Source organism: Aythya fuligula, chromosome 6, assembly GCF_009819795.1.
Source record: "Aythya fuligula isolate bAytFul2 chromosome 6, bAytFul2.pri, whole genome shotgun sequence".
NCBI lineage: Eukaryota > Metazoa > Chordata > Aves > Anseriformes > Anatidae > Aythya > Aythya fuligula.
The window spans coordinates 5,681,407-5,696,597 of NC_045564.1; the positions used below are offsets into that span (position 1 = coordinate 5,681,407).

At 36.0% G+C, this 15,191-nt stretch overlaps 1 protein-coding gene across 2 annotated transcripts in view; it reads right to left on the reverse strand.

Annotated features, from left to right (window-relative positions):
* Window positions 1-3,404: 3,404 nt before the first annotated feature.
* The window catches only part of ZNF804A (zinc finger protein 804A), a 280,325-nt gene continuing 268,538 nt past the window's right edge, over window positions 3,405-15,191 (reverse strand). For both annotated transcript variants that reach the window (XM_032190633.1, XM_032190632.1), the window contains 5 exons: window positions 11,711-12,086; window positions 9,897-10,328; window positions 5,157-5,210; window positions 4,787-4,856; window positions 3,405-4,630 (listed from right to left, as the gene is read on the reverse strand). The gene's annotated coding sequence lies outside the window, so the exon portion shown is untranslated. The remainder of the gene's footprint in view (window positions 4,631-4,786; window positions 4,857-5,156; window positions 5,211-9,896; window positions 10,329-11,710; window positions 12,087-15,191) is intronic.

Consider the following 15,191-nt stretch of genomic DNA (forward strand, 5'->3'; position numbering starts at 1 on the left):
TACAAAACTTTTTCATCTCAGTGATGTGACGGTGCCTAATTTCAATATTGTCTTGTCTCATGTTTAATATGTGTTAAACATAGTTGAATCACTACCAGAAGTCTGGGTAAAATTTGTTTAAAGCTCTTGCTCTTTATCTAGATTTCTGTTGTGGGCGGGATCAATCATTATTTAAAACTTAATTTTCTATTGAGTTCTGAAGTTTACAGATTTATTTTTTACTCTCCATTAAATGAAGATTCCTAGCAGATCATCCACACTTCTGAAGGAAGAAGGAAAATTCATAAGTACTTATGGTGCTTTTTGTACAACACAGATTTCATTGCCAATAAATGAAGTGTTTATTTCTAATAAATTAGAAAAATGGTTAGTGCCAGATCCAGAGACTTGGGTGAAGGTTTGTATTGGGCAGAAATGCAAATTGAAACAAACTAAAACAAACAAACAAACAAACAAAAAACTACAATGAAACACACCACCAAACCAACACCATAATATTCTTTTTGAAATAAGGTTTAGGTGCAGTTGTCTGTTATAGGACTTTTGATATTGATGAACTCCTTTCTAACTGGCAGCAGCACTGAAGACACTAAAAGTCTCTGCTTTGTGTTTGTATAAATGGATATCAAATAGTTTGGTGCTTACTTGTTTCAGAACATTTTAAGAATTCCTTTTCCTATGTGCTGACAGTTCCACTGACACCAAAAGGGCTCTCTACCTGTGAATATTAACTTTCAGAATTAGGGTGATATATGGGTCATTAAGTTATAAATAATTGAAATTCCACTTTGCTGTTGTGGAATCATGAGAGTATAAAGAGTTCAAAGTGTCTAAAACAGATCTGTAAAAGATGTTTCTGTAATGTCTGTAATGTATCTTACATACTTGCATCACAATTAGAGTTAAAAGGTGTGAAAATGTCAAAAGCTAGATATTTCAAGACTGGCAAAACACTTTTTTTCCCCCCGTCTCTTTATTCAGTAGAGCTATTTGTTTAGCATCTCTAATTACAATGACTTTTAAAAGTGTACTCGTTGTATAGCTAATCTTCTGTCATGTAGAATTTTCTCCTATTTAGATGCACAACCACGGAGTTCTTGCTGTGAAACGTATCAAATATGAAATTGGGCTATGCTCCTTGATTATAGTTCTCCAGTTACATGATAATTACAGGTTGCGATTACAGGTATCAAAATTAATTACATTTCAGTTGCACTGTTTTATACAATGATGCTGTTATTTATATGAAATTGTAAAAATGCTTGGAAATACATAGATAGGAAAATATGACAACTTCCCTTCTCCCCGAGTCTTCATTTGCAATTCAGTCAACATTTAAAGTGAGGATGTTTGAGGAAATTTATGAGCATAGAAGACAAAACGTGTGTTTGTTCTATTTAATTAATGGAATGGTTTAGTCCAGCTCCTGATCAGAGCAAAGACATCCTCCTTTTTGTTGTATGCATGTATCAGTGGTTTGGGTAATGTATGAGAAGTTGATGAATGGAGAATTGGGCAAGATGAAAAGCTATTATTTCAGAACCTTCAGTTGTTTGGAGGCATCTGCTGGAGCAAAAATCCCTGAGAGGCTTGCTTTCCTTGGGTACCTGGAAATTTCAATGGGCTTTGCCACTGTTTCCCTCCCTCAGCTACTTTCAGCATTAGCTCTCTTTTGATGGAACTGCAAATGCATTAGGTATAAATTTAACAGACGCATGTTGTTTATTTTTTTCTGACTTCGTTTACTCATTATCTGTTGTTTGATGCTCAAGCATGATGAGGACCATAGCATCAGTATTTTTAGCATTTTATTTATGTAGCATGATTTGATTGACTTTTTTTTCCTTTATGTAATATTGTCTTATTTGCATGTGTTTTTAAGCCAGCTGTCATTAAAATAAATGATGGTGCTTTTACATTCACTTGAATGGCAGTTGGTGTCAAAACAAAATTTGTTACAATCTATTTTACCTTGTAATGAAACTTGCAATGCTATATTTGCTGCATAACCAAGAACGTTATGAAAATTAACCACTGCACCTGCTCAGTACTTAATATTCATTCTTGCATAAAAATATCTAGTTCACTTCGATTTTCCACACTGCACCTAAAGATTGGCTCTGTTTTGAGGATGCTTAGCAGACAAAATCTAGTCATTTTAATGTAGGGCCTCTCTTATTTAGGGAGCTGATACAGCGCAAAAGTCATTTGCAGTCATGTTTTGTGCTCTTCCAGTATGCAAAACTATTTAATGTTTTTTTCAATATTTTCCCCCAATACCACATTTTGACAAATTTAAGTCTGCTGAGATCAGAGTCTATTCAGACAGTAACTCTTAAAATCTGCATCCATAAAGAAAGCACCAACTCAACCTAACATCTTGTACTGCTGCTACCAAATAAAACCCAAAACAATAGCATTTTGAGGCTAATGAATCCTTTCTCTAAATGAGATGTCACTAAGCAGTTATTAAGTATATCAGAGTCATGACAAGTTTTTATGTATTTTAATCCCAAACCATGGTTACTTGCAGAACACTGAAGATTACATAGCATTTCTAAATACATCTAATCCCCAGAGTCACTGAAGCTTGTGACACTTTATAAGCATTCTTATTAAATCTGCAGAATTTCTGTCTGATTTTACTTTGCCAGACTGTGCAAGCAGATAACAGTGCGGAAGGGCAATGGTATGTCTGTAAAGAAAAGTGAATACCAGAGAGGATTGAAATAATACACGACGAAACAGAAACATGCTTTAGAAGCATATCGGTATGTTGTCTCAGGGTCAGATTATGTATGTCCGTATGAGTAGTATAAAAAAAAACTAAATTGAATTATTGAGCCTGACTTCATATGTTTGAGATGAGCAGAGTACAAACAGATTTTGCACCTCAGCTCCATCAGCACTGATTTGGGGATTGAGATATGGTTTTCCCTAGACTGCCTTATATATATATATATATATTATATTATACATATATAATGACAGCACTCTTGTTTTAAAGCGAAATAGGCATCCTTCTAATTTCTTGCATTGCTGATGCTCACTCTTCAGTTAATAGATTGTGCATGTTGTGAGATGCACATGTTCACACAGACTAAAATGCTGCATAATGTGTTTTCATACTGCAGGTGTTATTCAATAGGAAAGCTTGTTTTTCTTTGTCTTCAAAAAAATCACCGTAAAACCTCCGGAAAATAAAAATATCTAGGAAACAGAGGGAAATATTACTAGACAAAGTTGGGAATAGAGGGAAGTATTACTGGACTAAGTATCATACTGATAACTTTCAGAAGGCATAAGGTTTTCTGAGAAATTCTCTTTAGTTCTATTTAATCTTTTGCCATTTAGCACATCCAGTGAATTGTGTTTTAATAGTCCCAGTAAACGTTTTGCCTGTTTTTGTCAGTAAAATGGAGCATGGAGCAGGGCTAGGCATGGAAGAGGAGTGGAGTCTGTACCATCTGCCGAACCATAACTTGATTAGGAGCAGGAGTCCTCACAAATTGGAGGCTTGTTGTAAGATGTGTCCTTTGAATAGAATTAGGTTTTGCCCAAATTAAATTATGAACATGAAGAATGATTATAGGCAAGCCCCAAGACTAAAAAAGATTAATTACAGGCCTATTATTAGAAGCTTCTTTTGCATAATCCTATTAGTTTAATCATATGTTCATTTTTCTCCATATGTGTGGGAGCATATTTACTAATTTTATGTAATTGAATACACTCCTTTTTATTTTATTTTTGTTGGTTTATTTTAGCTTTATTTGCCAACATCATTTCAGTCTCTTCTCCCTCTCCAAAGACGGATTTACTTTAGATATTACACAGCACAGTTAATTACAAGTAACAAGTGGCTACACAAAGCATTAGGCTTCCACTCTCTTTTCTGTAGTGACTCACTCTGTTGGTACATTGGGGTTATTAAAAAGCAAACAAAGATGTGTAAAAGCTTGGGTTTGGTGTTTCTGTAGATTTATCATTTACAATATAACAATTAGACAAAGTATCAGTTACCTGTCTGTCATAGTATCACTAAATATCATCAGCTCTGCTTTCTGCTTTCAGGTGGTTTATTTGAGTGACACGGTACATTTCTTAGAAATCATGTAGAGATGCTCTTTTAATAAGTGTATTGAACATAGGATTTTAAGCATTTGGCTTTCTTAGGGTAAGATTGTCAATCTGTTGGGTTTCTCCCTGTTCCTACTGTGGTTGGCATCCCTCCGGCTGTCAGACTCAAGGTAGATTTCATGTAAAACTCCTATTCAAGATGCTACAGCTTGTGGCATGCTAATGTACCAGAGACAGATATTTGTTCATAAGGAATACTAATGACAACATTGAGAAAAACAAAATAGGAAATTGTTTTATATATTTGGCACAGGATGTGGGTGGGGACGTAATGAAATGGACTGGTCATTAGCTTCTTGGTGGATGGGAGTTTTCTACTGTGGGCACTTGCAGAGCCGAGGTTCCTGGGGGGCGGGGGGGGGAGCTGCTCCATACTTTGCATGTTGAGCTTTCCAAACCCCCAGTCTGCATACTAATTCTTTCTACTGGAAACTGTCATTCCTGGATTTGGTACGAAGTTCTCCCCTTGAGAATAGTCCTGGTTCCTGATCTGTAAAAGGTGTAGAAGAAATCATTTATTCAGGTGCTACCTTTTTATTTTGTTTGCTGAAAGAGACAATATGCTGTAGATAATAGCTTTTCTTCTTTTTTTTTTTAAAAAAAAAAAAAAAAAAAAAAAAAAAAAAAAAACAGCTTCATGAAATACCTTACATTTCTCCTCCTTTCTTTCTCCACACAAATAGTTGGTCTTCCTCTTTCCACTTACTAGAACGTGCCTACTTGGAGATGGAAATTGCAAAAGATAGAGCAGGATTAATCAAAATGTAATAAATCTGTTTCCAAATGATTGCATGCTTGCCGGATTTTTATGTCAGGCAGAATAAAAGCCATAGGTCTCTAGCTTTTGAGATTTCAATAATTTCTTAGCTAGTAAAGTAATAACTGAATGCTGTTAGCTCTGGGGTAGTTTGTTTCCAGAGTGTGCTCTAGTATTAAAAAAAAAAAAAAAAGAACAAACAACAACAAAAAAAAAACCCTTTGGTTATTCTAATCTTAAAAATGTTTACAAAACTCACCTGGCTATCCATCAAACCAAGAAGCTTTTCTGCAGTGTTTTCAGTGAAGAGAAGCTGTTGGTTCATGTAAATGAGAGAACAAAATCTATTCAGTATTCCCCAGTGGTAAAATCAAACAATTCCCAGAGTAACCTCTCTGTTGCCATTTTATCAGTCTTCTCACTGTCTGTCACTGCTGAAAGAATATTCAGCTTCTTGCTTTTTTTGCAGGGTATAAATACAGGCATATACTACATATTTCAGGCATATACAGTTGTGGGTGTATACTGTAGGTATATATGCACATGGCATATATGCATACTGTTTTAAGACATAGAAAGCAACTGTGGTTTGTTTTCCAGATGTGATTTATCTCCTTACCCTCCTCACCCCTCCCCTCCCAAATCTACAAAGGAGGGGATTAAGGATATATGTATATATTTTTTTACAAGTCTTTTTTCTTTTTGTATTTGGCCTGAGAATGCAAGCTCAGCTCAACAGTTTGCATCAGTGGCATAAGCTGTTGTGTACAGAAATATTTGTTTCTATGTTGTTCATTAAATCAAAAATATTAATGTTCACCCAAATTGTGGCCACCAGGTTGTTGGATTTCCTCTTTCAAACCAGTACATTTTAGCAAAAGAACAGAAAATAGAGCAAAGTGATGAAAGCATCATAGTGAGAGACTGTACCCCACCTGGTTTCATTAACACACAGCCAGCAAGGAAGAGCAGCTGTTAGATAACTACAAGGCAAGTCAAATTTAGGAGGAAGTTCATGAAGTTCCTAGAGAGGAAATGTGTCCTCAGGTGGCTTGGTTCCTTACGTTCCCAGAGGAGGAAAACTTCATCAGGTGTTTTGTTGGTTTGCTTTTGCTTTGGAGCTGTATGTTTGATAAGCAGGACTTGTTTCAGGCAGTCCTTTCACACAGGGTCTCTATTATTTGAATGAACTTTGAATCAACATTTTATTGAGGTAGAGTATAGCAGCATGTCTATAGGAGAAAGGGGCAGTTGCTTTCTTCATTTCCCTGTTTTCCCTACCCTTAAGGAGGAATTACCACTCATCCTGAAGTGTCTCTGACTGAAGCTTCTTGGCTGAGAGTCCAAAAGAGTTTCCCTGTTCTCGAAGTCTTGCTATATTATTTCATTTTAGCAAATGCTTTGACTCCTTTTCTGTTTGGCTGGTAAAAAACTCTGCAAGGAGATTGATCTGTCTTCAATTTGCTGTTCTTTCTTATTAAAGCACAGAAATTGCTTTTGTGTGCTGGCTTTGCAATATATGCACGTACCTGGATGTATTCCCTTCTCTATCAAGAAATGAAACTTTAATAAGTTTAGCCATACTGAATTAGCATTAACTTCAGCTAACTGGGTGAACATGTGGAGCAAAGGCAACCATTAGGAGTAAAGGATACATACTTGTCTACACTGTGGTTTTCTACACTATCCCTAAATATATGCCTGTGGTTTCACTGCTACCCCAGTGAAGTCATTGACAGCAATTCTTAGAGAACATGAATAATCTTTATGTGAACTTGTAAAGCAAGACAAAAATTGTGGGGGAAGAGTAAATGCAACAAAGTAAAAAGCTGTGCGTGTTGTCCTTGCCAGATCACAGCCTTCTTGGGTATGGGTCCGTACAGACCCAAGCCCTAGGTTCCTACTTGGCAGAACAAGTGACACGACCTTAAAACTTCCTGAAGTAAATAACTGTATCTGTGCAAAACGTTCTGATGAAAAAAGTGTGGAATTATTGAACAATACGTAGCACTTTTTGCCTTTTTTTTTTTTTTTCCCCTCAAATAAAGCATGTCCTCAAAATCGATATTGCTGGAGGTGCTGTGCTGCACCTTTAATAGGCAGGGTGGAACAGAGATATCTGCAAAACAGCCTAATCCTGGTGGGACTGGGGAGCTCCCAGGCATACAGTGGGGATTTCTGACAGTCTGTTTTAATTTAATTTAATTATGACTGTCTTCTTAACTTCTGCAGCAGAATTAGAATTCTTTGCAATATGGCACGGCACACGTGCCCAAGTCTAATGTACTCTTGAAAGTTGTGATGGTAATGTAAAGTGGTTTTCTTACAAGAAGAAGCCTTACCAATATATCAAATGACTGTTTTGCAACCTCTGTATGTTAAATGTCAAAGTTTGGTGCATTATACTTTACCTTTGCCTGTTCATTGTGATCAACGATATAACTCAAGCTGACCAGGAGACTGAGGGGTTTTTGTTTGTTGTATTCAAAAGCTGAAGTGAAGATAATTTGTAGAGTAATGACAATTGAGGTTTTCTGAGAGGAAAATTAACTGTGGCAGTATGGGGGCTAAGCTTATCACCCAAGACGAGCCAAATCTTCAAACTGAAGCATCAAGAGTAAATTTGTGCTTCTCTGCAGAGCATTTATACTACATGAGAGCCTCACCCCAACTATAAATATTGCTTTTAAACTGTTTTATACAGCAATATTAAGGATACATAAAACAGTGAAATTTGCAGGATATAAAATAATATGACATTAAGAGAGAGACTCCGTTTTCCAGCAGTTATCATCACTAAAAAACTCGTATTAAAATTGGTGCATGGTGGTTCTGTTTCTTCAAAACTTAATAAGAAAAAAAAAAGAAGTTTAATTAGACACATCTTCAGCTGAATTACCTCATTAGTATTATTCTAATAATTAGAGATAATTCTAGATTTACTATTAAAAATACCAGAGAGAACTTCTTTCTTAACGTTATTTTATGTGCATTTTTTTCTCCGTACCTTGGGAAATTTATAGGTGCTCAATATCACGTTAATGCAGATTTCAGAAATAGTTTTGTGTTGTAATAAAGAGCTTCTACAAATCTTATTTTCTATCTAGTGTAAAACTTTTTGTAAAAAAAGACAGGAAGTCTTTTTTACATCTATGTCATGAGAGATTCCCTTAGTCAGTTTGCTCTGCTTTCATGGTCTCTTTTACAGTAATGGGAAAGAAAAATGAGAGGTTGTGGGAAAAAGAAAAAAAAATAAATCATATGGAAGTCTAATTGTGAAACATCACAGTTTAGCAGCACAATTTGTAGACAGTTAAGTATTGCTTCTGTTTTAAGGAATTTTAAGTCGATTTTAAGTGGATGTATCTAAAGGAAGTAACATTCCTTCCTTCATGATGTCAAAGCAAGATATAATTGACATTATTATAGTAAAGGATAGGTGAGTAGATTCCTGTATCACAGATAACAAATTTATCTTGACATTGATTTTTTATTTTTTATTACTCTTTTTGTATAGAAAGATTCATAATCTGAAAAACTATAAACTAGTAATATTTATAAAGATTCCCAGCCTGCTTTGAAAGTCCAACTGTACAAATGTAGCAGAGCAGAACATCCTTGGAGATCTTCCAATCTAGCCATCAAATAAACCTTTTATTCCTCTTAAACCAGCTGTTAGGAAGCAGAGAGAAACAGGATGTTTTATGATGCTGATTAAAGCAGTAATCTAGCGTCTGCTTTATTCAACATATAAAGATACGCTGATGAAACAGGGATAAGCAGTCAAATTATTGCCTCAGGTTAACAAACCTGCAATCAGTTTTTTTTTTTTTTTTTTTTTTTTTTTTTTAGACCCCTTGAACAACTATATTTTAGTCTAACCAGATGTTTGAGCATTTTAGTTTAATCATTGCTAGATATTCAGTGACGAGAGATTTCAGCATTTGAAGTCCTGACCTTAATTTCTGAAAATCAGATTTCAATACAAACTTTGTGTGTAAGGAATGACAACTCAGATGTTAATTATGATTGCTTTAGCATCTGTGAACCACAGTGAAGTTTTTAAAAGTGTGTTGATTGCATTTCACACAAGTACAGTAATCTGTCCAAATGTACAAAATTGCAGGCGCATGGCCACAGATGTCTTAATTTAGTATATTTTGAAAAGTTTTGAGGTCTTCCTTTAAGTAGGTTTCAGTGCTGTAGTAGCTTTTCTTTTTTTCTTGTAATATTTTGGTAAAAATCATCCTTGAAATAATATTCTTTAACAATATCTATGTTTTGATGTAGTTACTATCTTTAATCCTCATTAATGAGGGAAAACACACATCAATATGATGAATGTAATCTTCTGTTCTATTTTCTTCAAAAATCATGCAGAAAAAAGAACTGAATTCCTCTTCTCATTGTAGTAGCTTTCCATCTGGTTGCTTGTTTGTTTATATATGGGGATTAAGTACTAATAATGGCAATTAGAAGATTTCTTTGTATCCTCAGAAGCTGAAACACTTCTTGATCCCTTCCAAAAGGGAAGTGGTAAAGTTCATAAACTCTTTATGTTCAAAAACTCTTTATGAACGGATGGCAGGACATCACTGAAAAGAAGTATATCTGAAATGGGTTGTTATTTCCAGCTAATGAAGGACTTTGAGTAGCCTGACTCCATTCAAAATCTTTTTGCCAACTCTTTTAATACAGTGCTTTCCATAAGTTTCAAAAGATTGGCCTGTTTCTCTTCATAAATACCCCACAATCCAAATGTGTAAAAACAAGCTTGTCAGAAGAAAAATAGGTGCATCATCTGCAAATGCTTATTAAAATCTGGTTAAAAATCCTGTTTTTATTAAAATGAGAAGAAAAAACTCATTTCTAGGCACCTAGACAGCAGAATGCGTAGCAACTGTTTAGTCAGACACGGACTTCCACTCTAACCTCCCTATTTTAGGCTTAATGGACCAAAACGTGTATTAGCATGGCCATCCTTACTTTTCTTGCTTACCGAAGGCAGAGAGGATTAAAAGTGTCCCTTCAGTGCAGAGCAGCCATATTATTTCACTCTGAAATGCCAGGAGTGATGAATGTTCTGGTACCAAGATACTGCACCAGGTTATTACACTAGCATCCAGCGTATACTAACAGGATACGTAGAATTCCTGTGAAAATAGGTTTTAGAAGAAACTTAGTTGATCTGTTGCATGTTCTGCTAGACAGCTTCCGTTTTACTACAAAGCTTTTTCAGAAGATAACAGTGAATTTGTGGTTTTATTTATTTATTTTTTATTATTATTATTTTTTTTTATATTAGCTTTTACATTACCAGCTCCTCCCGGGAATTATACTTATCTTCAACATTGTCAAACTCTTCTCAGGCAGAAGTCTGCTCCTGGGGGTGGCTTCCTTCATTTGTACACTAGGGTTGTTCCATAGTTCACTGTAGTGCCAAAAATATATGGAAAACATTTTATCAGGGAAGCCATAGACAGACAGTCATTTTATACCTGTTGCCCTATGCTAAAAAGAAACATGATGGGCAGAGTAGGCTTAGTAGAGGTACTCATTTGGACTGGCACATTTTAATTCTAGCTGCTCGTTAACTTCCAAGCAAAATGTTTAAATTATGGCAGAGGTAGATAGATGTATGCAGTTTCTTTTGCTGGGATTAATTTGGTCTGCAACATTTCTTTTTTGTGTCACCAACATTAGTGCTCTCAGGCATAACACGGTATTTATTATGTGATGTACAGTCGGGAGGTTGGATGTGTCTGTATATGTAGGTGTGGTATACAGATGCTACTTCCAGCAGTGGTCATTTACGATCCTATTACCTAAGCAGGCTTATAACAAGACACTTATGAGTATGATGGATTTCCAGATAGTAAGATCAATAATGCTATGCCATTTCTTTAATAACTTCCTGCTGATGCTTTACATAATGACTCATTTTTAATGGAAATAGACACACATTCTTTGGACCCTGAAAAGGCACAACACAGGCAAACACTGTGGTGTTTGGTTCTATTTGTTGTCAGAGCACGAAAGTTTGAAAATACAGTAGAGAGGATGTTTAATGTACTTGAAACAAAGTGCAGATTTCCTAAGAACTGAAGAGTTGTTTGCACCAAAGTGAGCAATGCAGGTCTTGTTTTCAAGGATGCTGGCAGCAAAAGCAGTCCAGTATAGGAAGTCAGACAAATTTTTTATCATCACTCAATCTAGGCTGTGCTGGAACTTCATATACAGATGGAACATGTTTTCCCTGCAGTGATATAATTTTATATGAAATGCTGTTTGTACTTGTAGCAAACAACTTAAAATGCAGTCCTTTTTAATGTAGACTGCCTGCAAAAGTTTACAAAGGAGAAAAAAAAATAGTTGGCTGAGGGTGACTGAAACTTTTATGGTATATGTGTTTGCGTTTATGCCTTTTCTTTAAAAGCATTATACTTCATTTGAAGATTAATATACCTTAATTATTTTTCCTCTGGGAATAAAATTAAAGTTTCCTTCATTATCTAATACTATTCAACTTTGTGTTGAGACTCAGAGGTCTTCAGACCTGGGTAAATAATTTCAAGTTGCAAAGCTAACAACTGCATGTAGCTATTTCAAATTAAATATATGGAAAATAATGTCAGTCCTTATTTAGCTTTCTAGTTTCATTTAAAAAGGAAAAAATGCAAGTGTATGAGAGATCAAATACTATCTGCCTGAAATTGATACTTCGTGTAGGGGTGGGGTTATGTTCATGTAGCTGTAAGTGTGGCCTATTAGGTTTAGTTATAGATGAGTGTTTAGAAAATTAGAGGTACTAACATTTTGTACATGTTGAATACCGTGGTTTAGCTGTTTTGTTGCTGATATCGATCCTGTAGGTAGAGTTCACCAATTCCAAGTAATTACATCAGTAATGAATCAATGCATCACTCTGATCTTGACCCAGATTTATACCTCAACCACTGAGCAGTTTCTCCCTGTGGCAGTAAGGAGTCTTTCATTAAGTTCAGCAAATATGTACATCATAAAGTTTCTGTAAAAGTGAAAAAAATTACTAAGGAATGTTGATGCTTTAGCTTTTGTAGCTTGGCAACATGTTTGAAAAGAAACCAGCATGTTCTGAGCATTGCACACATTAATGCTTGTAAGCTTTATGAGTCCAGGGACAATCTTCAGTCTTTCCACATGTGGTACCCTGTGTGAATGAGAAAAAATAGGAAAAGTCAGTCACTTGAACAGACCATTCAATATGGTCATTTGTTGAAAGGAGCCAGAGCCCATTGCATCAGCTATATTCAAGTGTGCAGTAGGTGTTAAATTGCAGTGAGCAGTGATGGCCAAGCTAGGAATTAGTGGTAACCAAAATAAATAAATGTAAATTCCACGTTTTATGGGTCACTAAAATCTTCCTGCATATCAGGAGAGTTACCTAGCAGTCATAAAATTTTAGATACATTAAGAAGAGCTGAGAATAAGCATAGAGCAGTTGCCTTTTTTTTTTTTTTTTTTTTTTTCCTTGCATCTTCCATAAAAAGGGAAGGAACAAAGTCCTAAATAAATGAACTTGCAGAAAAACTAAGCTGAAGAACTCCTTAACAAACAGCATGTTAAAGAAACTTAGAGATTCTGTTCTGCATAGGAGCAGTCAGGTCTGATTTTGTACAACTAGGTAATCAAGGGAGGCCACAAGTGACCATAATAACTTCTCTGTGCACTTACCTGCATTATGCCTGAACCAACTTGAGCTTTCGTGTCTATCAGGAAAAGCCATGCCAGGTGTGTGCTGCACCCATATTTGGATTAAAACAATGTACATGTTTTGTTCTTTGTACAAATTAAATCTTATTATTATTCTAGTAGAATATAATATATGCCTTTTTACAGACACAGTGTGTGGAATGTTCATACAGAAATAGGAATGATCTTCATCGCATACCATTCAGGTGCCAGTTTCCTTCTGAGATTTTTACTCCAGCAGAACTGCACATAGTTTAGTTTAGTGGGTTGAGTTGAATAAGAATTAAAGCTCCATGCCATTTTTTGGACAAAAAGTATGCAAAATACATATATGCTCTTAACTGCATCTCAATTAAAATTTAACTGAAATATTGAATCAAATTGCATGTTATCTGAAAAGTATTGTGAGAAGGGAATGTAATTTTTGAACACGTTTTTGTAAGAGCAGGGCATACTGTCGGGGGTGTAGTTGGAAGCTTCCTTGTAAAACTAATGGTAAGGATATTAAGTCATTGGCTGTGAGAGAGTAGCTTCTCTCATACTGATGAATAACTCATGCCAGGGGTTTAGTGCCCTTCCATTTAAAACACAGAAGCAGAATATGCCCACGTGATGCAGACACGTTATTCTCAGTATTGACCTCTTCCCCGTCCCCCCGATTTGCTGCAGTCCCTTGCAGTAGGGCAGTACCAGCAACCAAGTACAAGCAGGTATTACCTGGGGGTTAGATCTCGGGACGTGGCAGGGTGAAGATGGGTAAGTGAACAAACCGAATGGAAGTGTGCGAAAAAGTCTCTTGTAAAAAGTGCAGCCACACGACACTTTGTGACCACAGAACACACAAATTCAACATATTTAGCAGCTGTGTTACCAGTGGCTAGGCCTGGAGCCCCAGAACTGCTCCAGCCTAGAGGTGTTGGGAGAAAAGAGTTTACTCTCATCCCCTGAAATAATTGATGTGTTGGTTCCCAAAGCTCACATTTTGGGTTATATTGCAAATTGCACCAAGTGTGAGAGGTGCATATTCCACCTGAATATGGAAAGCAGGGTTCAAGAGTAGCCAAATTTAATTATCTTTACACTTCACTGTTAGTATTTTATAAAGCAAGGGGTAAGTGCTACTAGCATTTTTGTGCTTTTGATATATTAGGGTCATTTTTTTTTTGAAGTTAGCTTTTGTTTAAAAAAAGCAAATAAAAATTTGCTGTATTTCTCATTTAGTCTCAGGACCAGTCAGATGGATCTAGAAACCTCCTCCAGTAATTATGGATTACTGCCTATTGCCGGTTGTTCATATATAATATAATCTTTCCAGGTTTTATAATTTTTTTTTATTATTTATTTATTTTTTAGGTTTTGCTGTTGCAATACCTTAAAAATTCTCTAAATGCCTTTGCTCTTTCTGATAATCCAGTTGATGAGTCAAATGTATAAAAATCGCGCTAATGTAGGCTGAGACGTGTCCCATATTAGCTTGTTTCCCTAGTCAGAAAGCCGTAGAGCACTTAATAATCCTTCAGCCTTCTTGAGAGAATATATAACGATATTATGTTTGCTCAGATAGATTTTATTTAATCCTTTCAGAATATTGCATTAGATTAGGAGGCTCTGTGTACTCTTGTGTGTTTCTAGTAGGCAAAGGATAAAGTTGGAAAAAAAAAGAATTTAGGTTAAATTGACTTCTAATAGGAAACTATTTTACTGAAACTCAGAAGTGGATCTGTGTGCGATAAAGGACTGCATCAGTTAGACTTCCAGTCAAAGCGTTGACTAAATTCTTCTTAAAGATATAATTAAGGATGTGTACTTTCACACCATTAGTGTAGCACTTTGTTTTTCTTCCACTACCTGTGAATTGATAACTGCTTTTGCAATGTGAAGTGGAACTCACCCTGTGGCAGCCAGCTCTACAAAACTCAGTGTGAACAGCTAGCCAGCAAGAAGTCCAGAGCAATCTTGTCAGGTTAAGCGGTTTTGAAGATGCTCACCAAAACTATCGTAAAACTTTCTAACTCTTGACACTGCAAAACTCTGCTGCATGTCCCAGCAAAGCAAAGCACGATTCGGAGTGAATTACTGCTTTTCTATTGGCTTTAATACTGCCTACATGATGGTATTTATCAAGGCGGAATGTGTATGAAAATAATGGCTCCCTGTTGAAATCATATGGGTAGAAAGGGACCCTCAGCAGGCAGTGGGAGACTCCACAGGAGATCTCAAGTGACGTACATCGTGAGTGTATGGATGAGTTGGCTCGAGCATAGCATGATGTGGAAATCAGAGAAGTTGGGTTTTGGAGAGCTCTCAGGAAGTGCAAGCAGCCTGTCTCTGCCCCAAAGTGGCTAAATCAGTTCAGTAGTTTAACAGTAATTTTCTAGGAGACTCTAAGAGTTCATTCTGATTCTACACACACATGGGCGCACACAACTTTTAGATATGGACATGTGATTGTGTTTCATAGGCTGGTCATTTTATTTTACTTATTTATTTTTCTGTAGCGGGTACGTGGATAATAGCTTTTTATCCAGTGCCTTAGCTGAAAATGTCTGGTATATGGTGCATG